The sequence below is a fragment of the Protopterus annectens genome, chromosome 5.part0 (genome assembly GCF_019279795.1).
Source record: "Protopterus annectens isolate FY-2018-M chromosome 5.part0, PAN1.0, whole genome shotgun sequence".
Taxonomy (NCBI): Eukaryota; Metazoa; Chordata; order Ceratodontiformes; family Protopteridae; genus Protopterus; species Protopterus annectens.
Window position 1 is genome coordinate 1,841,163,262 of NC_056735.1, and position 26,307 is coordinate 1,841,189,568.

At 42.2% G+C, this 26,307-nt stretch overlaps 1 protein-coding gene across 1 annotated transcript in view; it reads right to left on the bottom strand.

Annotated features, from left to right (window-relative positions):
- LOC122802423 (phosphatidylinositol 3,4,5-trisphosphate 3-phosphatase TPTE2-like) overlaps positions 1-26,307 on the bottom strand; it is a 1,666,738-nt gene that overhangs the window by 1,049,670 nt on the left and 590,761 nt on the right. The gene's annotated exons all lie outside the window — the stretch shown is intronic.

The window sequence follows — 26,307 nt, forward strand, 5'->3', positions numbered from 1 at the left end:
TTCCCCTTTGTTCTGTGGATTAGAAAAGAAGGTTGGTAAATGAATGGACTGATTAAGGGCCACACTGGATACCACCTTGGGCATGGAGCAATTGGCCTTTAGGGACACCCTGTCCGCATGAAAGATGATGAAAGGCTCCACTGCCATGAGGGCCTGTAATTCAGACACCCTTCTTGCTGAAGTGATGGCTAGAAGGAAGGCTGTTTTCCAAGAAAGGAATTTCAACTCTGCATTTGCAGATGGCTCAAAGGGAGGTAAAATGAGTTTTTCCAGTACAAAGTTAAGGTTCCAGGCTGGAGTTGGGGCTCTCCTGGGTGGGCTTAAGTTTTTGGCCCCTCTGAGGAACTGCTTCAGCAGTGGATGAGAGAAGAGGGGTGGTTCTGTATTGTAATGAGCTGAAATGGCTGAGCCATGAATTTTGATGGAGGAAAAGTAAAGGCCCTTTTGAAGCATCTCGGTTAAGTATTGAAGAATATGAGGTAAACTGGGTGCTGCTGTGCCCATTCCCTGAATTTGGCTCCAGGAACAGAATCCTTTTCCATTTTTCAGCATAGGATTTTCTAGTACTAGGCCTCCTTGCCTCCAGTATGACATCCATCACTTGCTTACTGAGGGATGGTAACAGAGAGATCAGGTAATTAGCCAGGCTGCTAGGTTCAGGGTTTGAAGCTGTGGGTGCAGATTAGTACAGTTGTGTACACTTACCATAAATGTAGTTGTTAGAGTGTATTCACTGTTGCAGTCATTACATTTGGGTAGAATCCCAAAGCTATGGTTGGGTGGATGGATTTATACAGCATTAGGAGCAGCTATAAGGCATTGTAGGACAGCAGTGGCAAAGCCAACTCTGGATTTAGAGAAGAGTGGTAAATGGTAATGTTTGAACGTATGAACTGAGCTCCAGGTAGCAGCTTCTAGAATGTCTCTAGTAGGAATCCCTCTGAGAAAGGCTGCAGAAGTAGATGCAGCCCTGGTGGAATGAGATTTGATCCCCTTGGGGACAGGTTTACCATGGTGCATATAGCAGAAAAATACAATGGCTTATCCATTTGGAAATAGTTTGCTTTGAAATCGCCTTTCCCTCTGCCCCTGCAGCAAATGCCACCAATAGTTGTTCAGATTTTCTTAAAGATTTTGTCCTGTTTAAGTAGAATCTTAGTTGCCTGTGTACATCCAATGAATGCAGAATCCACTCACCATTGTTCTGTGGATTGGGAAAGAAAGGTGGCAGATGAATGGTCTGATTAAGAGCCACACTGGATACCACCTTAGGCGTGAAAGGTAGATTGGTCCTGAGAGCCACCCTGGTGGGATAAAAAATAATGAAAGGCTCCACTGCCATAAGAGCCTGTAATTCTGAAATTATTCTAGCTGAAGTGACTGCTAAAAGAAAAGCTGTTTTCCAAGAGAGAAATTTTAGGTCTGCAGTAGCAGCTGGCTCAAAAGGAGGTAGAGCGAGTTTTTCCAAAAAAAAATTGAGGTCCCATGCAGGAGTTGGTGCTCTCCTGGGAGGTCTTTAATTTTTGGCCCCTCTGAGATACTGCTTTAGCACAGGATGAGAGAAGAGGGGAGGGTTCTAGGTTGTAATGAGCTGAAATGGCAGACGCATGCATGGATTTTTATGGAAGAAAAAGATAGGCCCTTGTGAAGCATCTCAGTTAAGTATTGCAGAATCTGAGGAATATTGGGCATTGCTGTGCTTAGTTCCAGGCACAGAATCTTTTTCATTTGTCGGCATAAGATTTTCTAGTACTTGGCCTTCTAGCCTCCAAAATGACATCCATCACAGGTTTGCTGAGAGATGCCAAGGGTGAAAACAGTTGACTAGCCACACTGCAAGATTCAAAGTTTGCAGCTGAGTGTGCAGAATTTGGTAGTTCTGCTGAGATGGTAGGTAAGGTGTCCAAGGCAGGTGCCACGGAGGAAGGTGTGACACATTGCACAGGAGTGGGTACCAGTGCTGGTGAGGCCAGTCTGGAGCAATCAGAATCATTTTTTTGTTTGTCCTATCTGACTTTTAGTAGGACTTTGGAGAGCAAAGAGAGGGGGAAAAGCATAGACTGATGCTTTTTTGTGATGAATTCTTGTGCAGAATTTGTCCAACTGATAGTTCTGAGGTGAGGCAAAAAGATCTATGTCTGGGCTCCCCCATTTGCGTGTCAACCTGCTGAAAACTTGTGGTTCCAGTTTCCATTCATGTGGGTCCATAAGATTTCTGCTTAGTTTGTCTGCCAGAGTATTTAGCTTTCCTGGCAGGAATTGAGCTTGTAGATGTATTTGATAAGTCAAGGTCGTGTTCCACAATGCCATGTCTAGTCTGCAAAGGGGGTAGGAATGTGTACCCCCCTTCTTGTTTATGTACCACGACTGTGGTGTTGTCCATCTACAGTAGTTGTCCTGGATGAAGGTAGTCCTTGAAGGCTGTTAGAGCATTCTGTACAGCTAGCATCTCTTTCTGATTGATATGTAGGTGCATTTGATTTGGGCTCCATTTGCCTTGAATGCATTTCCCTACCAGATGCGCCCTCCCAAGCATAGTCTGAGGAGTCTGTAGTTAGGGTTTGGGCGGCAGGGGGTGAAGTGAATGGCAGTCCCTTGTTTTGGTGGCAGGCATCTGCCCACCATAGGAACTCTAGTTGCAGGCTGTGACAATGTTGACTCCATAAACTTTTTAGGTACCATTGAAGTTTCCTCATATGGAATTCGAAGAATGCAGGCCCCCCCCAAGCATAGTCTGATGAGTCTGTAGTCAGGGTTTGGGTGGCAGGGGGTGAAGTGAATGGCAGTCCCTTGTTTTGGTGGCAGGCCTCTGCCCACCATAGGAACTCTAGTTGCAGGCTGTGACAATGTTGACTCCATAAACTTTTTAGGTACCATTGAAGTTTCCTCATATGGAATTCGAAGAATGCAGGCCCCCCCCCCCCAAGCATAGTCTGATGAGTCTGTAGTCAGGGTTTGGGTGGCAGGGGGTGAAGTGAATGGCAGTCCCTTGTTTTGGTGGCAGGCCTCTGCCCACCATAGGAACTCTAGTTGCAGGCTGTGACAATGTTGACTCCATAAACTTTTTAGGTACCATTGAAGTTTCCTCATATGGAATTCGAAGAATGCAGGACACCATGAAGCCCAAGGCCTGCAGAATTTGTCTTGCAGATAGCTGGGTTTTTGTGGCCACCTGTTTGAAGTAAGCCATCAATTGAATTTGCTTTACTGGCGTAAGGTAAGTCATCTGGAAAGTTGTATTCAAGCTTGCACCCAGGAATGTAATTTTTTAAGAGGGTACCAGTTGTGATTTCTTTTCGTTTATGGTGTACCCTAGACAAGTTAGAACCCTTTTTACAAACGCCAGATGCTTTAGAAGAGTGTCCTAGTTTTCTACCTGAATTAGGCAATTGTCCAGGTATGGATACATTTGAACATTTCTTTGCCTGCAAAAAGCAATTACTGGTGCCAGGCACTTTGTGAAGACCCTGGGTGCAGTAGATAAGCCAAAGGGCAGTGCAGAGAACCGGTAATGCAAGTAGCCTGCCTTGAAGCGGAGGTATCTTCTGCAAGATTCCCTGATTGGGATATGCAGGTAAGCCTCTTAAGTCTAGAGTTACCAACCAGGCATCTTTGCCTAGCATAGGAAGTAACTGTTGAAGAGTCAGCATCTTGATTTTTGGAATGTCCAGAAATGTGTTAAAAACGGATAAGTCCAGAATTGGACGCCATGATTTGTCTTTTCTGGGTACCAGGAAAAGTCTTTAATAGAAACCTTGTCCCTTTTCCTCTTCTGGTACTGGTTAAATAGCCCCCATATTCATGAGGGATAGAACTTGTTTCTGTGCCTCTGCCCACTGATTTGGAGGCAGATCTGGCCATCTGTTTGGGATTGGCAGTGTGTGGAAATGAAATCTGTATCCCTGGGATACTATAGTTAAAACCCATTTATCCTGGGTAATCCGTTGCCAGTTTCATGCATGAAGTGCCAGTTTTCCCCCCAAAGGGGCGGCCAAAGTGCTTGGTGATTATAGTGGAAAGTCATAGAGACTGTTTACCATAGGGAGGTGCCTTGTTGCTTCCAGTTTTGGAGGTGGAGGCACCCCATTGTTTTGTTCTAAAAGTTCCTTGTGACTGAAACCTGGAGTCTTTGGAATGTCTGGATTTTACTTGAGTGGCTCTCGTGGGAAGTGGAAAGGACCAGTTCTTAGTAGGCCAGTGCCTACTAAATCTGGGTGGCTGCACTTGTAAGAAATCTTTCACAGTTTGCATAGATTTAGCTTCATCTTCCAACTTTTTTAAAACTTATTCAGCCTCATTACCAAAGAGACTGTCCTGTTGTAAAGGAGCATCCAACAATTTTGCTTTAACATGGTAAGGCAGATTTTGCTCCTTGAGCCAAGCATGCCTTCTTATCACAGATCCAGTAACAGCAGTCCTGCAAGAAGCCTCCAAAGAATCAAAACCACATTGCAAAGTATGTTTTCCAACTTGTTCAGCTGAATGTAATAAATCCTGTAACTCTTATTTTCCACACAGAGATCAACATCATTTTCTGTTTAAGTAAACCCATGACATGCTGTTGATATTTAAGCATATGAATTTGACAGTTTAAAGCCCCGATTGCCAAGGTTGCAGATGTGTAAACCTTCTTACCCCATCTATCCAGCGCCCTGGAATCTGTCTGAAGGGGTAGGATGTTTAGCTGTACAGGCCTTAATGCCCTTGGGACCCTGAGAAATGGTTTCAGGGTCAGCAGTAGTAGTGAATTGTACTTAAATACCACCGCTATTTCTGATACAGTGTGACATATGTAATACCTGAATCGCATTGTTATTACCTGCGTTAACGGAAAACAGCGTTCGTATGTAGAAACTAGTTGAATTCTGCATTATATTAGAGATTTTCCATGCAGAAAATATTATACATGTATCCTAATAGCTATATATTCTGTTGTGGTTACTTAAACAGATAACTTAATCCTGACGTGTAGTCTGTTTGAAATGTTTATGTTTTTAACTCTGGCCTTAGCGCGCCAAAGACAACATCACAGGTATTAGCCTAGCGACTTTAAGGCTGCATGATAGAGATTCACTACTGCCTTAGCGAGCCTTAGCAAATAGTTTTGGTTTAGCCTTGCAATGTACCAGGAGTAAATTATTACATCGCTAAATAAGGATGTACAAATGCATATCTTAGAAACAAGCAGTGATTACTTTTGACCTTGTGTGATAGAACTATTGTTTTTGATATCTGTCCTGCATATTGCATTATGCCTATACTTACTGTAGCCACTATTGTCAAGTAAACTATATTTTTTTCCTATAGGCTCTGACCTAACCTATCCTTCTACTACACCCTACTCCTCTCCTTGTACAAAGTGTGTCACCAGACCAGAACTGTACTTTAAAGCAAGCGCTGACCATCCGCAGCACTCTTTACATAGGGTGAACAACTGGTTACAGCAATATCTCTATAAAATTAAGTAACTAAGGTACTACTCCATTTTGTAATACAAGATTCCTACTGAATAGACTGAAAAGAAGCTTCTCAGCGACTATTACTGATCCAAAAAGTTATCTGTATAAAAGATGGCGTGTTTAGCATTCTAAAACTTAAGACTAGCTCTATCCCATATAGTGTACTGGATTCAGCAAACAAATAGCAGCCCATAACACCTTTACCTACCATTGGAAATATTTAAATTTACTGAATAAAGGCAAACAACCATAAGTACTTGCCTTACTTTTTCCTGCCTGTACTGTACCTTGAATTGCCACCCTGCCCCCATATCCCACCGCCCCAGTACCCCTACATTTATAGGTAAGAGACCACTCTTAGTAATTCCCAACCACTCAGAATCGTCCTATTTCTCTCCTCACCCCACCCCTCCCGGTTAAACTTAATTACCTACACCCACCCACTTCTCAAATATGTATCACACTACTAAAACAATGTACTCCACTTTACCCAATAAGTCGAAGACTATATTAATAAATACAATCCTTATAATTCCACTGATTACACTTACATATCTAATTACCAAATATGAAGACCAACCATATTCAGGATATTACTACCCTAGAGCCCGTACTAATATTCTCCCAGTGCAACCTACCTTTATGTCTTATATCCAAAACTTATGTGATATAGCCCAAAAACCTAACCACCACCACAACTACAAACTTAATCAAAACCACACCAAATCTAGGCAAACTCAAAAAATACTACTAAAACTTAATAAACTAATAGAATACCTCAGAAAAAACACCACAAAAGATGGAGATATCCACCCTAATCCTGGCCCTGAAACTCTACCCAATCCAAATGGTTCACCACCCTCACCAAGGTCATCCAATACCTTCCTGATTTATCATCTAAATATTAGAAGTATCAACAACAAAGTATCTAACCTTCATGCTCTCCTAGCCACCCACCTCCCAGATATACTATGTGTAACAGAAACCTGGCTTAAACCGGGGACTAAAGATATTGAAATCTTACCACCTGGATATAATATGCATAGACTAGACCTAAAAGAAAGGGTGGTGGTATTGCTGTGCTCTATAACAGCAATCTCAACGTTACCTATAACACTAAACAACCACCCCAAATCTCTAATGCAGAAATACTTGCTTTAAAAAATACAGCTAAACAAAGAGAAAAGTATAAATCTATTTACAGTGTATATCCTCCAGGAACAATGTGGATACACTGAAAACTTACTTAGCTGGATATCCAACAACTACCCCCAAGAAACTATTATCATGGGTGACGCAACATTGACTGGAACCTATGCTCTTCAGAGACCAACCCCATCCACATTAACCTATATGGGTTTACCCAGATTATAAATACTACAACTAGAACTGGAAATGTAAACCAAAGAAAGTATTTTAGACTGGATTCTAATAAATAGCCAGCCACAAACATATGAGTCTGGGACTGCACCAAATGACCTAAGCGACCACCTCATCACATACACAACAAAAATAAAATAGGCCTATCTATCACTCCCATGTTCAGGTCAATTAGAAATAAGAAGCAATTTGACCCAACAAAATTCCAAGAAGAACTCAGATCTTGTAATTGGGCCCCACTAAAGTATCTCAAGAAGCAGTATCTAGATTTAATACCACCTTCCTAGACATACTAGATAACCATGCTCCAAAGAGACTAATTAAGACCAAAGCAAACATTGCACCCTGGCTTACAAAGGAAACCAAATCTAAAATCAAAAATAGGAACAAATCCTGGGAAACTTGGCGTGAAACCAAATTATCCAGAGACCGCATCCTATTTCAACAGCAAAGAAATGACACAAAAAAATCAATACTAGCTGACAAAAAAAGTTACTACTGCCAACTACAAAATAAACACCAAAACAACCATAAAAATTTTGGGCAGGTCTTAACAACCTCCAGGCAAGTCCTCAACTCCCACCCCAGAAATAGTATCTGATAAAACTCCATTAGAAGTAGCTAACACCTTTAACTCATTCTTCGACTACTATACAAACCTTAGCTAACCAACTATCTGCTAACTTCAGTCCTGTGATGGAGGATAGTCCAGAAACTAGACCCATTTTCACTCTACAACCTGTCCCTACATCTAGCATAAGAACCTTATTACAAAACTTAAACCTACTACCCCTCTGCTGACCTTCTCCCAGCTGAATACTTACAGATAGCCGCAAATGTAATAGCCTACCCCATATCAATACTTATAAATCGCATCATCCTGGAATCTTCCATCCGACAATTTGGAAAACATCCCATGTTATACCTCTTCATAAAGGTGGCTCTTCCACTGAACTGTCAAACTATAGACCAATAGCCATAATGTCCCTCTTGCCAAAATCATGGAAAATGTATACATAAGCAACTACTTCACTATCTAATCCAGAACCAACTACTGACCAACTCACAACACGGATTTAGGCCCAACCACAGCACAACTACTGCACTACTCTCTTTTACTGATACTATAAATCACAACCGTAATAACAAAATAATGTCATCTGCTCTCTTTCTGGATCTTTCAAAGGCCTTTGACATGGTTAACCACCAACTACTTCATAATACTCTTAAAACTTTACAGCTTGACAATCTAACTTTAGGCTGGTTCCAAGCTTACCTCTGATAGGAAACAAGCAATACTCTGGCAAAATCAACTTTCCAATCTCCTACCAAATACCATAGGTGTTCCACAAGGATCCATACTGGGTCCACTTTTCTCAGTCTTTATTAAAAAGCCATCCCTGATGCAACCTGTATACAATACTGACTACGATTCCTTAGTCTGTTCAGACACCTCTTTAGACAATCTATTAGCTAAAACTCAATCCTGCTTTACAGCTGTTGAAAACTGGCTAACAGGAAGACAGCTACTTTAATCCCAAAACCAAACTGCTTCTTTTTCACCCTACCCAAAAACTTCCCTTCACGGACTTTAATATACACTCAAATAATGGCACAATTATAACACCTGACCCCCATACTAAACTACTAGGAGTTACCATAGACAATAAACTTAGATATGACATACATATTAATCTTACTATCAAAACTGTCAACAGGAAACTAGGATCGTTATATAGAATCAAAGCCTTTAACACCAATGGCAAAACAACTACGTCTGCATCCACTTATTATCCACACTTCTATATGCATCACCAATGTTCACTAAACTGAATAAAACTGAGCTAAATAAACTCTCATGCTCATATAATCATATTGCCAGATTTGCAAATGGTTCATCATATAGAACACACCACTGTAATAACCTAAAAGACCTTGGATGGATAGAACTCCAACCTCCTTCAGCTGACTCAACTTACTGAGGCATCTAACATACTCACGCATCCCGAGAAAACCCCAGCCGTAAAGAGCCTAGTCACTGCTTATACTAACCTAAATAGCCTACGCCTCAAACAGAATACTTATTCAAAATATCAAATCCAATAATGCAGGTGGAGATGCTCTATTTGCTAACACTACTGCCAATATATGGAACTCCCTTCCCACCAGTATTACCACCAATACCTCTCTATCATACTTTAAAAAAAGTCTATTCCAATATTTTAAGTCCCACTGGTTATGCCAATGCTCACACCTGACTAATTGCCTTCAGTTAACTCACATCTCACCTCTCTACTCTTAAAGGAATTCCATGGAATTTACCATGTCAGCTTCTTTCTTTTCCTCTTTTTCCCTTGTATTTCTCTTCCTCTGAACCACCTTGACTGGTATTATCTTTTATACATGACTAAGTGTTTTCTTCAAATCACATATCTGTTCTGTGTCCAATTACCCTTGTTTTATCATGTACTTATGAATGTAACTATTAATGATTGTATCACTGGCTTCTCTTTTTTTATAATTCTATTATTGTTGTTTAATTTAATATCAGTTTTATCTATGTAACAATGTACCAGCTGTTAAATGTGGAGCTTTTCTCCCCGGGCCTCCGCTGAAAATGGACATGTATCCAGTCGGATTTTCCCGGTCAACAAATGTAAAATAAAATAAATAAATAAATAAAATAAAATAAAAATCTGTCTGGCTTACTAGGAGCCGGAGGCAGGTAATCAGGAGTCCTACTGGATTCTGAAAAAACATAAATCAACAATGTCTAGAACAGGAGGAATAGCCAAAGGCCTATGCTGAAGAAGGAGAAGAAAATCCCCAAGTCTCTTTTTAGATTGAGAAATCCTGACTTTCCCAGTGGAAGTGTTTCCTTAAGGTATGTAAAGTTTCTCCAAGAGAGAAATCCTCAGGGGGAGAGGCAGAGGGGATGGAATCTTCTGCATCAGAGTCCTCATAAGTAGGTATAGATAAATCCTGTTCAGATGAAGAATCAGAAACCTGATCTGAAGATTCATAGTCAGTGCCTTGCCTAGGCCTCTTAGCAGAAGGGGGATTGGTACCCCTGATCAAGGTAATTAAATCTTCAGCCATTTTGATAATTTGTTTTTTAGGCATTGGGGCCTGTACACATGGCCCAAGCGTCTGTTTTTTTTTAGACACAGAAGTAGATTTTGGCCTTAGTTTTGAAGATGGCATCAGTTTAATATGCAAATCTTTAGGCCTGAAAACACCCTCAGAAGCCGGTGCCTGCTCAGCGGCTCCACACCCATCTAAGGTAGAGACATCCACGGGTTCAAAACTTAAAAGCATCACGCGGCATACTGGACTCCGAATGGGTCTCAATAGAGGCCTGCGGATCAAAAGTAGCTGGTATCAGGGGCTGTGAAAGCACCACACTGAGTACCGGCGACTGGCTTAGGAGAAGCAGTCAAAAGTTTTGGATCTTGACAGTCTGTCTTTTTCTTTGTATTTTTTAGGTATTCCAGTAGTCATATTGCTAACCGACATTTCTGGATAGTTAAATCTTGAGCCAAAATATTTAGAAGCAAAAATATACAGATGTTTAATCGTGCATTGATTAAATTTAGCACAAAACCGACAGCAAGGCACATTGCGGTCAGGGCCTAGGCAAGGAATACAATACAACTGAAAATTCTAATGAGGTATTTACTTCCCACAAGTAATGCAATTATTAGCTTTTACTGACATCGGTAAGGAGCAAGAAAAAGTTTCCCCAATGGGATACTTAGCTTTTAGTTAAAGACTTCGGTTCTGAAACTCGAAAACAAAAACTTCAGGAGTCGGCTGACCAGCACTTGCTAACTGCTTCTGCTACCGCACGGCAAGAAAGACTGATGTAACGGCGTCGGCTGCATGTTTTATAACCCTGACAACCTGACATCATGGAAGGGACAGCAACCGACGCAGGACCCAAGACTTTGTTAATCAGGCCGACTGAGAGCAACCTGCCAGCAGATTTTCCAAATGTAATGACTGCAACAGTGAAACAAAAAACATTTGGCCCTCCCGCTGGGACAGCAGGGAAGGAGTCTGAGGCAGGTGCCATGGTGCCAGCAGTGACACTGCACAAGAGGGGGTACCAGTGCTGGCGTGGCTAGTCTGGTGCAATCAGTATTGTCCTAGGTTTGTCCTGTTTGATCTTTAGTAGTACCTTGGAGAGGAGAGGCAGAGGGGGAAGGCATAAACTGATAGTTTTTCCAGGTGAAGGACAGGGCATCCACTTTTCAAGCTTGTTTGTGGGTAGTCCTTGTGCAGAATTTGTCCAATTGATAGTTCTGGGGGGAGGCAAACAGGTCTATCTCTGGGCTCCCCCATTTGTTTCTCAACACATTGAATATTTTTGGTTCCAGTTTCCACTCATGTGGGTCCATGAGATTTCTGCTTAGGTCGTCTGCCAGTGTATTTAAATTTCCTGGCAGGAATTGAGCCTGTAGGTGCACATTCCACTCGCGTGGGTCATTGAGATTTCTGCTTAGGCCGTCTGCCAGTGTATTTACCTTTCCTGGCAGGAAGTGAGCCTGCAGGTCCACTTAGTAGCTCAAGGCTGTGTTCCACAGAGCCATAGCAAGCCTGCAGAGAGGGTATCTTTACCAATAATTGTTCTGGAAGAATGTGGTCCTTGAAGGCTGTCAGAGCATACTGTACAGCTTACATTTCTTTTTGACTGACAAGCAGGTGCATTTGACTTGGGTTCCATTTGCCCTAAATGCACTGCCCTGCCCAATGAGACCCCATGCATAGTCTGATGCGTCTGTTAGGGTTTGGGCAGCAGGGGGTAGAGTGAATGGCAGTCCCTTGTGGTGGCAGGGCTCTGCCCACCAAAGGAACTCTATCTGTAGACAAGGTATGATAGGAATCATTGATTCTAGATCCTGAGAATGTTGACACCACAGGCTTTTTAGATACCACTGTAGTATTCTCATATGCAGTCTTGCATATGGAATTAGAAGAATGCAGGAGGCCATGAACCCCAAGGCTTGCAGTATTTGTCTTGCAGATAGCAGGGTCTTTGTGGCCATAAGTTTGAAGTAAGCTGTCAAATGAACTTGTTTCTCTAGCTTGAGGGAAGCCATCTGGGAAGTTGTGTTCAAACTTGCTACCAGGAATACAATTTGTTGGCAGGGTACCAGATGCGATTTCTTTTCGTTTATGGTGTACCCCAGAGAAGTTAGCACTTTTTGTACAAACATCAGATGATTCAATAGTATGCCCTGGCTTTCTGTCTGAATTAGACAATCGTCCAGGTTTGGGTATATATGAATATTTCTTTGCCTGCAAAATGCAATGACTGGAGCTAGGCACTTTGTGAATACCCTGGGCACAGTAGATAAGCCAAAGGGCCGTGCAGAGAACTGATAGTGCATGAAGCCTGCTTTGAAGCGTAGGTATCTTCTGCAATATTCCCTGACTGGGATGTGCAGGTAGGCTTCCTTTAAATCCAGTGTTACCAACCAGGCATCCTTGCCTAGCATAGGAAGCAACTGGTGAAGAGTTAGCATCTTGAATTTTGGGATCACCAAAAAAGTGTTTAGGATAGAGAGATCCAGGATAGGATGCCAGTTGTCATCTTTTCTGGGCACCAGAAAAAGTCTTGAGTAGAAACCTTGTCCCCTTTCCTCTTTTGGGACAGTTTGAATAGCCCTTATACTTGGAGAGAAAACTTGCTTTTGAGCCTCTGCCCACTGATTTAGGGGTATAACTGGCCAACCATTTGGGGTTGGTAGAGTATGGAAGTGGAATCTGTACCACTGGACACTAATTAAAACCCATTTGTCCTGGGTAATGATTTCCCAGTTTTTTGCCTGCAGAGCAATCTTTCCACCTAAAGGAGCAGTCAGTTGAGAAGGGCTTGGAAGTTTCAACGTTAAATCATTGAAACAGTTTATCATAAGGGGGGTCTTACTACTCCCTGCTTTGGAAGTGGGAGCCCCCCACTGCTTAGTCCTGTGTGCACCTTGGGACTGAAGCCTGAGTGTTCTGCTGGGTATGGGTTTGGACTGAAGGCCTGAAAGAGGCAGGAAAGGACCAATTCTTAGACGGCCAATGCCTACTAAAGCTTGGAGGCTGCACTTGCAGGAAATCTTTAACAGTTTGCATAGAGTTAGCCTATTCCTCCATCTTTGTAAGTAGAACTTCTGCTTTGTTGCCAAACAGGCGGCCCTGGTTTAAGGGAGCATCCAACAATTTAAGCTTTAACATGATCTGGCAAAGATTGCCCCTTAAGCCAAGCATGTCTTCTAAGTAAAGACCTAGTAACAGCAGCCCTGCAAGATGCCTCTAGTGAATCAAAACCACATTGCAAAGAATGTTTTCCAACTTGTTCAGCAGAATGCATTAAATCCTGTAAATCCTTATTTTCAGCACAGTCAGGAATCAACATAATTTTCTGTATAAGCAATCCAATAATGTGCTGCTAACACTTTTAACATATGAAACTGGCAATTTAAGGCCCTAACGGCCAAGGCTGCAGAAGTGTATACCTTTCTTACTCCATCTATCCAGCGCCCTGGAATCTCCATCAGAGGGGGTAGGATTTTTTGGCAGTTGTAGCCTTTATGCCCTTGGGTCCCTGTGAAATTGTCTCAGGATCCGCAGTAGGATTTTGAAAAAGGAACTTGTGAGAGTCAGGAACCCTGTAATATCTATCTGGTTTTCTGGGAGCAGAAGCCAAGCTAGACTCCGTAAAGGCATCATCAACAATGTCCAGTGCAGGGGGGATAGCTAAAGGCCTGTGTTGGGGCAGGAGTAAGAAATCCCTATGCCTCTTTTTAGAATCAGAGTAATCCTGGCTTTCCCAGTTGAAATGCTTCCTAAGAGTATGCAAGGTTTCACCAAAAGAGAAATTCTCTGGAGGGGAAGCAAAGGGAACAGAGTCCTCTGCATCGGAATCCTCACAGGCAGATAAGGGTAAATCCTGGTCATCAGAAGAAACAGAAATTTCAGAATCCTGATCAGAAGAATCCTAGCCAAATTCAGGCCTAGGTCTCTTAGAGGGGGAAGGTTAAAGTAATAAAGTCTTCAGCCATTCTTATTTGTTTTTTTTTTTTGGGAATAGAGGCCTGACCATGCGGTCTGGGCATCAGTTTTCTAGGCATGGATCGAGTTTTAGGCCTTGAAGAAGATGGCATCGGTTTAATATGCAAGTCAGTAGGCCTGAATTCACCCTCAGAAGCCCTGCACAGCGGCTCTGGATCCATCCAAGGTAGAGACATCCGCAGGATCCACAGTTGAAGCATCTCGCGGCATACCGGATTCCGAATGGGTCTCAGTAGAAGCCTGTGAATCTGAAGTAGTGAGCCATCAGGGGCTGCAAAAATCGCCTCACTGAGTACCGGCGAACTGGCAACTAGCTTAAAAGAAGCATCGTCGACAGCTTTGGACCTAGGCGGCCTGTCTCTGTCTATCTTTGTGTTTTTTGTTTTTCAGAATATCGGTAGTCGGGTGGCTTACTGAAGCCATATCTGGATAATTGAACAGAGTACCGAAATATTTCGAAGCGTAAATATACAGGCGATGAATAGTTCGTTGTTTAAATAAGGCACAAAACCAACAGCGAGGTACATTGTGGTCAGGGCCTAGGCAAGGAATACAGTACGAATGAAAATCTTTGAGGTATTTGCTTTCCACAAGAAATACAATTATAGACTTTTACTGACATCGGTTAAGAGCAAAAAAAGTTTCCCCAATGGGGTACTTAGCTTTAGTTGAAGACTTCGGTTCTGAAACTCGAAAACGAAAATTTCAAGAGTCGGCCGACCGGCAATTCCTAACTGCTTCTGCTTCGGGCACCGCACGGCAAGAAAGACTGATAAAATGTGCCTCTGTCAAGCAGTGACTTCAGCGTCACTGCTTGACAGAGGCACAGCAAAATGATAGGCATAGTTTTTATTCAAACTAAAGGGGTGGCGAAAGCCACATAACTATGGGCTAGGCTTATAAATGCCCTTGGGCAGATAGCCTAGTATGAACCTATGAACCTAATGGTGTCGGCTGCATGCTTTATACCCCTGACTACTTGACGTCATGGAAGTTGAGACAGCAACCAACGCAGGACCCAAGACTTCGTTAATCAGGCCAACTGAGGGCTACTGCAAGCAGATAACCCAAATGTTATGACTGCAACAGTGAAACATGAAGAACATCTGGTAGTGGTATACTTTTGCTCCACAAATCTTCTTTAAATGTACATCTCACTGACCAGGCAATCCCTTCTAATGATCATGACCCAAACTGGCTTATTTTCAGTGTCTCCATACTAAACACTCACCACCTCCATTTTACCACAGCCTGTAGCTTCCTCACCACTGACAAACACATTTAAACATCTACTCAATTACTTCAAGCCTCAAAATATTACAATGATATAAGCATTTTGGTGATTTTTAAAATTACTGTCATAGGTGATTGCAGACATGAGTTTCTCAGATCAAAACCTTATCCAAATAAACCCACATAGCACTTTCAGGCCCATATTCAAAGCTAACAATCATACTTTGCTTGACGTCACAATTACAAACTCACCTTAATGCATTTCCAATATAAACATGTTAGTACCTTCCCTTGGTGACCATTCACTCATTTCCCTTAACCACTACCACACTATGTACAAAATAATTTGCTATACGTCACAATTACAAACTCACCTTAATGCATTTCCAATATAAATATGTTAGTCCCTTCCCTTGGTGACCATTCACTCATTTCCCTTAACCACTACCACACTATGTACAAAATAATTTGCTATACTAAATTCCTTTTGTACAAATACAGAACAAAAAGGAAACTATTTCTGCCCTAAAGGCCAAAATACAAATTACAGAGTAGTTCCCAATAATGAGCAGCTCAGACCCCCAATGGCACTGTAAAACATACTATTGAAACACTGCTATCACACAGTAAGAAAAAAAAACTTCATCACAACAGCAAAATTATGTAAAGCCAGATCCAAACACAGGATAACCAAATAATTTAAAACCCTAAGAAAGTAATGAACTATACCTGGCAGCAGTAGAAATATGCACCCAGTGCAGATATTAGAAACAGATTCATTTTATTATGAAATATAACCAAAGAAAAGTTGTAAGCACTCTCTCTACAAACCCAAACCAACAGGCAATTACATGCCACAAGAAGTTCTAGAAATAAGTCAATCAAATAAACAGCAAAAATGCAGTGGCGTATCTGGAGTTTGTGCCACCCAGGGCTGTCTGAGTTTGCCACCCCCTCCTCACAAGATTATAGTCAAATGGGTCCCCCATAAGCAGCCCTCCCCCCTGCACCTATTCCATTACTTGGCTATTTCTCCCCTTTTATCATAAACACTAATGTGCATGCTGCTTTCTGCTTTACTTCTACAATGATTTGAATTTAATTTAAAACTTTTATTTTAAATTTTATAGCATGAACACGGACAGACATTTGCCAAACAAAACAATACAGTCTCAGAATGAAAACAGACTTAGCATTAAAATTTCTCTGCCATTGAAACTCACACTCATTGAAACAGCATTGAAACCCATATTCAAAAAAAAATGCATTTGGCCAGTGGCGGATAAAGTTTACCTTTGGCTGTTTTCAAATCATAGGCCCCTTGCGCACACATATTTAGGACCATGCATAAATGCATGTGTCCTTTGATTCACCTTCCTGACTGTATTAAATTATATTCCTTGTATAATACAGCACGCTTGTTACAGCGTGTTTTAAATGTATTGTTTTGAACATTTTTCCAGTAAGCAATGAAACAATGTATGAACCAATAATGACAAAACGGCCCAATTTAGAACACTTCTATCATAAAAGTCTACTCAAATGTCTGTCATTACAATCCACACACAGCTCTCAACCTTTCAGAGCAAGAAATCTGGATAAAGCCATAAATAAAAGTGTGATACAGGCCCAAAAATAGGGATAATTTTTAAATATTGCTCTTACAAAGTTGATAGAATAACAGGTTTTGTATTAGCATTAATTTTCTGAAGGGTAGGAAGTCTATAGCTCAAATGAGTGTCATTATTATCTAACTTCAGTCCTTAGTGATTTGACAATAATTTGCCAGAAAATGACAATTTTATGAAAAAGACCAAAAATATGAGGTAAAAATCTAGACATTTTGGAAAAATCTGAACAGTTGAGAGGTATGCCACCAATATCAGTAAATATGCACAATCTCTGCAGGAGTAAAACATCTAAATACTTCCACATTAAAGAGATCTGTTGCTGCTAGCAAACAACTTTATATTTCATTTTTTCATCTACAAATAAAGTGCCTGCTGCCCTTGAAAAATAAATAGTCTATGTTACGTTAAAAAGCGATAACCTGCTAATATTGCAATAGGGAATGAATGACAAACTGACAACAGGTTCATAGTTTCTATGCATGTCATCCAAAGGAGGACACACTCAGGACTGCAGCACCCCCCCCCTTAAAGTACAACACAATATTAAGCATTTCATTGTTAATTATGCAAGTCTTATACTTTTTATGTCATGTAATAGTAGTAAAACAGAACGTTCAGTACTAAATACCTCAAACTGATGAATTAAGACAATGTATTCATTTGTTTACCAGGTAAGCAAATTGCTCATAGCAGACCCTTTTCAGTCATAACCTGGCACACAAGGGCAAGGGTAAACAAAATATACAGTGACCTTGGAATAATCAGTGAACAAGCATGTTTTGAAAGAAGAGTATCCAGAGAAAGCCCAACCAGAATTAGGAAGATCATACAAGTCCCAAACATGCAACGAATAGAGATAAGGACTGAATAGAGATAAGGACTGAACCCCAGACCTTTGAGATGTGAGGCATAGATCTTAACCACTGAGCCACCATATACTGACAGGAAAAATCTGCAATCCCCTAAATGGTCAACAGCTATCTGTGAATATGCACATGTGCAATTCCTGTAATGGACCTGCATCCCATAACAAATTGCATTTCTGACTTCTGTCTAATGCTTGCTAGGAAAAGCTTTGGTTCCGCAAGATGTTCAATAACCTGCATCCAGGTGAAGGACAGGGCCATCCACTTTCCAAGCTTGTTGTGGGGAGTCCTTGTGCAGAATTTGTCCAATTGGTAGTTCTGGGGGGAAGCAAACAGGTCTATCTCTGGGCTCTCCCCATTTGTTTCTCAACATGTTGAATATCTTTGGTTCCAGTTTCCACTCATATGGGTCCATGAGATTGCTGCTTAGGTCGTCTGCCAGTGTATTTAGCTTTCCTGGCAGGAATTGAGCCTGTAGGTGTACTTGGTAGCTCAAGGCTGTGTTCCACAGAGCCAAGGCTAGTCTGCAGAGAGGATGAGTGGGTTTCCTCCCTGCTTGTTTATGTACCACATAACAGTGGTGTTGTCCGTCTATCAATAATTGGCTTGGAAGAATGTGGTCCTTGAAGGCTGTCAAAGCATTCTGTACAGCTAACATTTCTTTTTGATATGCAGGTGCATTTGACTTGGGTTCCATTTGCCCTGAATGCATGTCCCTGCCAAGTGAGCCCCCCATGCATAGTCTGATGAGTCTGTTAGGGGTTGGGTGGCAGGGGGTAGAGTGAATGGCAGTCCCTTGTTTTGGTGGCAGGCCTCTGCCCACCAAAGAAACTATCTGTAGACAAGGTATGATAGGAATCATTGATTCTAGAGCCTGAGAATGTTGACAACATAGGCTTTTTAGATACCATTGTAGTTTCCTCATATGCAGTCTTGCATATGGAATTAGTAGAATGCAGGAGAACAAGAACCCCAGGGCTTACAGTATTTTCCTTGCAGCTAGCTGGGTCTTTGCGGCCAGTAGTTTGAAGTAGGCTGTCAAATGAACGTGTTTCTCTGGCGTAAGGTAGGCCATCTGGGAAGTTGTTTTCAAGCTTGCTCCCAGGAATACAACTTGTTGGCAGGGTACAAGATGGGATTTCTTTTCATTGGTGTACCCAGAGAAGTTAATTTCCTTACAAATGCCAGATGATTTAATAGTATGTTCTGGCTTTCTGCCTGAATTAGACAATCGCCCAGGTATGGGTATATTTGAATATTTCTTTGCCTGCAGAATGCAATGACTGGAGCTAGGCACTTTGGCATATCTACTGCACCCAGGGTATTCACAAAGGGCAGTGCAGAGAACTGAGGGTGCATGTGGCCTGCTTTGAAGAATAGGCATCTTCTGCAAGATGCCCTTTATTGGGATGTGCAGGTAGGCTTCCTTTAAATCCAGTGTTGCCAACCATGCATCTTTGCCTAGCATAGGAAGCAGCTGATGAGTTAGCATCTTGAATTTTGGGATCACCAAAAATGTGTTTAGCATAGACAGGTCCAGGATAGGATGCCAGGAATGGTCTTTTCTGGGTACCAAAAAAAGTCTTCTGTAGAAGCCTTGTCCCCATTCTTCTTCTGGGACAGACTGAATAGCTCTGATGCTTAAGAGAGAGAGAACTTGCTTTTGAGCCTCGACCCACTGATTTGGGGGTAGATCTGGCCAACCGTTTGGGATTGGTAAAGGAGTGGAAGTAGAATCTGTATCCTTGGGAAACTATATTTAAAACCCATTTGTCCTGGGTAATGAATTCCCAATTTTTTGCCTGCAAGGCAATCTCCAGCCCCACCCCCACCCCCCCCTACAGGAACAGTCAGTTGTGCAGGGCTTGGAAGGTTTAAAGTTAAGTCATTGAGACTTACCACATGGGGGTAAGTCTTACTACTCCCTGCTTTGAAAGTGGGAGCACCCCACTGCTTAGTCCTGTGAGTATCTTGGGACTGAAGCCTGGGTGTTCTGCTCGTTCTGGGTTTGGACTGAGAAGGCCTGAAAGAGACAGGAAAGGACCAATTCTTAGAGGGCCAATGCCTACTAAATCTGGGAGGCTGTACTTGCAGGAAATCACCATTTGCATAGATTTAGCTTTTTCCCCTCATCTTTTTAAGTATTTCCTCTTTGTTGCCAAACAGGCGGTCTTGGTTTAAGGGAGCATCCAGCAATTTAGCTTAACTATGATTTGGCAAAGATTGCTCCTTAAGCCAAGCATGCCTTCTAAGTTCAGACCCAGTGACAGCAGCCCTGCAAGATGCCTCTAATAAATCAAAACCACATTGCAAAGTATGTTTTCCAACTTGTTCAGCAGAATGCATTAAAACCTGTAAATCTATTTTCAGCAGAGTCAGGAATCAACATAATTTTCTGTTTAAGCAATCCAATAATATGCTGCTGATACTTTAACATATGAAACTGGCAGTTTAAGGCCCTAATGGCCAAGGTTGCAGAAGTGTAAACCTTCTTACCCCATCTATCCTGCACCCTGGAATCTCTATCAGAGGAGTTAGGATTTTTGGCAATAGTAGCCTTAATGCCCTTGGGTCCCTGTGAAATAGAGGAACTTATGAGAGTCAGGAACCCTGTAAGACCTATCAGGTTTTCTGGGAGCAGGAGTCCAGTACAGGAGGGATGGCCAAAGGCCTGTGTTGGGGCAGGAGTAAGAAATCCTTAAGCCTCTTTTTGGAGTCAATAATCTTGGCTCTCCCAGTGAAAATGCTCTCTAAGAGTATTCAAGGTTTCACCAAAAGAGAAATCCTCTGGAGGGGAGGCAGAGGGAATGGAGTCCTCTGCATCAGAATCCTCATAGGTAGAGAAGGATAAATCCTGGTCAAAGGAAACAGAAATTTCAGAGTCCTGATCAGAAGAATCAGAAGGAAAATCAGTCCTAGGTCTCAGGGAGAAGGGTGGCTTCCCCTGATTAGAGTAACAAGGTCTTCAGCCATTCTTATCATTTGTTTTTTAGGCATAGGGGCCTGACAACGTGGTCTGGGCGTTGGTTTTTCTAGGCATGGATAGAGTTTTAGGCCTTGAAGAAGAAGATGGCGTTGGTTTAATATGCAAGTCAGTAGGCCTGAAAATACTCTCAGAAGCCGATGCCTGCACAGCGGCTCCGGATTCATCCAAGGTAGAGACATCTGCAGGTTCCACAGTCAAAGTATCTATCGGCATACCAGACTCCGAATGGGTCTCAGTAGAGGCCTGCAAATCTGAAGTAGAAGGTATCAGGGGGTCCGAAAGTGCCTCACTGAGTACGGGTGAACTGGTGACTAGTTTAGGAGAAGCACTGTTGGCAGCTTTGGACATATACGGTCTGTCTCTGTCTTTATCTTTGCGTTTTTCGGAATGTCGGTAGTCGGGTGGCTTACAAAAGCCATTTCTAGATAAATGAACAGAGTACCAAAATATTTAGAAGCGTAGATAAACAGACGAATAGTTCGAGGTTTGAATAAGGCACAAAACCAACAGCGAGGTACATCGTGGTCTGGGCCTAAGCAAGGAATGCAGTACCAATGAAAATCTTTATGAGACATTTGCTTTCCACAAGAAATACAATTAACTTTTACTGACATTGGTTTAGAGCAAGAAAATGGTTCCCCAATGGAGTACTTAGCTTAGCAAGAAAATGGTTCCCCAATGGGGTACTTAGCTGAAGACTTCGGTTCTGAAACTAGAAAATGAAAATTGCAGGAGTCGGCCGACAGGCACTTGCGAACTGCTTCTGCTTCGGGCACTGCATGGCAAGAAAGACTGATGTAATGGCATCTGCTGCATGTTTTATACCCCTGACTACCTGACATCACGGAAGATGAGACGGCGTCTGACGCAGGACCCAATACTTTGATAATCAGGCCGACTGAAGGCTACTGCAAGCAGATAACCCAAATGTGATGACTGCAACAGTGAAACACGAAGATCATCAGAATTTGGAGTCACGGAATTTTTCAGAAAATCCACCACCTCCAACACAGTGGGAATAGCCAGAGGCTTGTGGTGAGGCAAATCCAAAAACTCCCTGATCCTTTTCTTAGATTGAGGGTAATCTTGACTTTCACAATTAAAATACTCCCTAAGAGTATTCAAAGTATCACCAAAAGAAAAATCTTCTGGAGGAGAAGCAGAAGGAATGGATTCCTCTGCATCAGAATCCTCAAAAGGAGAAAAAACTGGAGAAGCTTCCTCTTCATCAGCAGAAATGCTAGAAGTCTCAGAACTTGAATAAGTTAAGCTTCTGGAGAGAAACCCCTGACTCTTTTAGAAGGAGGAGGGCTGTGAGCCCCTAATAAGAGTCAGAAGATCATTAGCCATTTTAACCATCTGAGATGAGGGGAACGAGAGGAAGCTGGAGCCTGTTTTTTCACAGGCTTGTGACTAAAGGATTTACCTGAAAGACGGGAGGACTCAGGAAGCTTGGCCACCAAAGAAGTATTGGAGGTCGTCGGTATGTGCCTGCTGTCAGAACGAAGGCCTCGGAAACTGGTGCCTGCTTAGCAACAGGCGGAAGGTCAGAAGACAAAATAGAAACCGGAGGCATGGAGAACTCTGAAATGGTCTCAACAGAGGCCTGCAGAGGTAAATCTGCAGAGTGCAGGGGCTGCAAAAGCGCCTCACTGGCTACCACAAGACTGACTACCAACTTAATGTTGTGGGTAGATTTGACCCTCTGAAGCCTGTTGCGGTCTCTATCCTTACGCTTCTTAGGAATATCCAAAGCCTGAAGACCAGCGGATACCATACCAACGAACTTAGGCCAAACTCCAAAGTGCTTAGCTAAAAGCTTAACCCAACGATGAATAGTACACGGATTAAAGGAAGCACAGAGATCACAGTTAGGAATGTCGTGGTCAAGGCCTAAACAAATAATGCAGTAAGAATGAAAATCTAGATGGGGAATCTGCTTTCCACAGACAAGACAATTAACTTTTTCTGACATTCATTAAGCCAAGAAAAAAGGATCCCCAACAGGGTACTTGGCTGTAGTTGACTTCAACTTTGCAGTCGGAAATCAAAAAGGTACATGGCCGACCGGCACTCGTGCAAAATTTCTGCTACTTCGGGCTCAGGCAAAGAAGACTGAGTAAGTGATGTCAGCTGCCTCTTTGTATGTATTTACAACCGACAGCAGCTAACGTCATATTCCCCTACCTTTGATATTCGAGCTCTACCGGGAGCCTGATAACCCATTTGTTAGGACTGCAACAGTGAAACATGAACATCCATAGGTGCCTGAGATTGCTGAGATCTTAAGTGCCAACATTTTTAGGTTTTTCTTTTGGTCAGTCTTTTCTGTTCCAAACAGCCTGCACTTCTTGTAGACACTGTTTTTCAAGCAAAGTCTAAAACAAATGTTACAGACTGTGTCAGTGCTGGGAGGGAAAATGAGAGACCTGGATTCAAGTAAAATTGCTATTTCCACCAATGAATTTCCCTTCTAATAAACCCCCAAACTGGAAATTTGCAATGTCAAGGGATGTTGATGTTAGGACCATACAGATTTTAGGCACCACTGAATTTTTTTCTCATGTGGGGGTCTTGCCAGAAGAGTAAGGTGAATCAGACACCATCAGACCTAAAATCCAGAAGAAATCCCTTTCTGAGACGGTGTCAGAGTATAAAAACTCAAACAGATCTAGGTGTAGTTTTGCTTTCATTCTGTTTAAGAAAAGCTCACTGAATTGAGGTATCTAGGAGATGCTCCAAGAAAATAATCCTGTGTGGACTTAAGACTCATAAGTTCTCCTAGACCCCCCCATCTGTGTAGCAGATCTTTCAGCCAAATGCAAGACAACTGACATTGAGAAAGACTTTGCAAAGATAACCAAGTCATCTAAATAAGGAAAAATGTGAAAACCTTGCAATCTGCAGTAGGTTATCACTGGAGCTAGACACCAATATCCCTGGAGCAGTGAAAAATCCAAAGGGTAACATACAGAACCGAAAGTGTGACCCAGACAAAGAAAAACAAAGGGCCAGATTCAATAAAGCCTGTACTAAGTATACACAATATGTACTCAAAAACATTCTTACCACATTTTTTGTGCTTTCTAGTCACTCAAAGATTACACTAAGTGTACATTTAAGTCTACACTTTGTGGTAACCTTTACAAATTCCTGTCAATACTTAAAGCAGCAAGAATATCAGTATAAAAATTAGGAGGAAGGTGGGGCAGCCACGGTGGTGCAGTGGCTATCATTGCTGCCTCACAGCAAAAGGTTCTCCAGTTTGATCTTCGGCTAGGGTGCCTTCTGTGCAGAGTCTGCATGTCCTCCCTGTGGTCGCGTGGGTTTCCTCCCACATCCCAAAGACATGCTGCAGGTGGATTGGACACTCTAAATTGGCCCTAGGTGTGAGTGTGTGCCTTCTGTGGAAGGTTGGGTGACTGGCTAGCAACTCGACACCGTAAAACTCCACTGCCAATCATGAGCGGACAAGGTGATCCGCTGTGGCAACCCCTAACCAGGAAAAGCAGAAAGGAGGAGGAGGAAGGTGCGACTTGTCTGTGATGTCTGTTCACTCAGAACAATGTACACTTAGTGTAGGCATTATTGAATCCAACGGTAAGACATGTCTGAAATCTGGAATGCGAGTGTCAAAACAGAAATTTCAAATGAAAAATGAGTATTAAACATCTGAAGCATTCTTAAATTCTTTCAGAAAAAAAAAAAGACAGAATCCCCTAAAGGGACTGACAGAAGTCACACTTTTGTCAAAATATTAATCAGAAACATTAGAGGAAAAAACAATTTGTTCCTTCACAATCATTTTGCAGTTAAAAAATTCTGAACATATTCAGTTCTTTCTCTTGCCAGAAACTACAGCGCAGGAAAGAACCTGAATTAATGTCTGACCAAAGCCCAATAAATCACTCTGGTCCAAAGTAATGGACACGGGGAAGTCATAAGTCTCATTTTTTGCTCCTTTTTGATAGGAATTTCTGAAGAAGCAGATGTGTTTTAACTGGGCAAATCCTCCCTAGGGATAGGCATTCCAGTTTAGGTAGGCAGAGAGGAAATCACTGCTACTTCCCCAGGACCAGCAAAAGAGGTTTGGCATAGACTGCCAAGGGTACTCCAGTAGCCGCAAAGGACATGTTGAACCCCAAAGTTCATGGTAACTATGGAGCCAAGGAAAAATATGAATTGTCTGAGGAACCAGAAATGGCCACAGCAGTCTCATCTATCAGTGGCTGAGGAACACTTGTACACTGCTGAATGGAGCAAAAGCTGCCTGGAAACTATTTGTTTTGCAGATAAAAGGAAGAACAGAGGAATTGGTAAGATGCTCGATGCTGAAGCCTGGATCCCTGACAGCAACAATTAGTAAAATGGACAAGTATTAAAGTATTTTGTTTTACAAAAAATCACCATGAAAAGCACCACAAACACTTCTCAGCCCCCCAACATAATTTAAAGTTTTAAGTAGGGAAAAAAAAACTTAGTTTTAACAACTTTTTCCACCGCAAAAGAAAAGGTTGCACTTCACGGTAAAAAGCGACTTACTGGACTGCTATGCGACTTTCAAACCATTTATCCTACCTTAAATTAATTAGCTTTACAGAAAAAGTTAACTTTGTAATATAAATATTAATGTAGAATGCTCTTTCTCCTGAAGTGAAGTTATCTGCCCAGCAATGGAGAAGCACTAGCCAACCTAGAAAGCATACAAGAGCTCTCTTCAGTCGCAGGAAAGCTCTGAATGGCTTGCAACCCAAACCACTGATTTTCTTCAGTTCTGTTTAGTGAGTTTAGTTATAATTCCAGAATGGGGGATGGTGTCAAAAGCCTTGGCGAGGTCAAGATAGGCTGTGTGAACCACCTTGCCCTCTTCTACGGCTTTGGTGACTGCCTCAAAGAAGTCGATCAGGTTCAGGAGGCATGATCTGCCTTTCACAAACCCAAACTGGGTGGGGTCCAGAGTTTGGATGTTACCAATGTCTGTTTACGAATTCCATGATGATATGTTCCATGGCCTTACAGACCAGGCTCGTCAGGCTAATAGGGCATTAGTTTCTGAGATCAGTGGTGCCCCCCCCCCCTTTGTGGAGTGGGATAACTGTTGCTGTGCACCATTCAGTGGGCACAAAGCCTGACGTGAGGCTATGAATGAACATGGTGCTTAGGTGGGTAGACAGTTCGTTCTGAAGTTCGTGTAAAACACAGCCTGGGATGTTGTCCAGTCCCATGGATGCTGTGTTTTTGGCTTTAGAGTGTGCAGCTTTTACCTGTTGTAGTTGTGATCACAGGGACTCTGCATTCTTCCTGTATAGATATAGGCTCTTTAGGGGCTGAGAGGGGGATAAAGTTAGCACTGAACCTATCTGCCAGGATGTTGGCAATGTCAGTTGGTTCTGTAATTTTCGTGCCGTTGTGCTGTAACTCAGAGTAGATCTGGGTGTTGCCATTGAGATTCCTGACATAGCTATAGAATTGCTTTGTGGTTGTCCCTAGGATCAGGGGCAATTTTGTTTTCGCAGCTAGCTTTCGAGGATCTTATAAGTGATCTCAGCTTCTTACTGAGGCTGACCATGGAGCTCCTCCACTCATGGGATTTTACTCTCTTTTGCAACAGTTTCTTCTTTCTGTTGTAGAGTTTATGCCAGGGGACATCACTGCTTTTGTCTCATAGTAAAATTATACTTGCACTT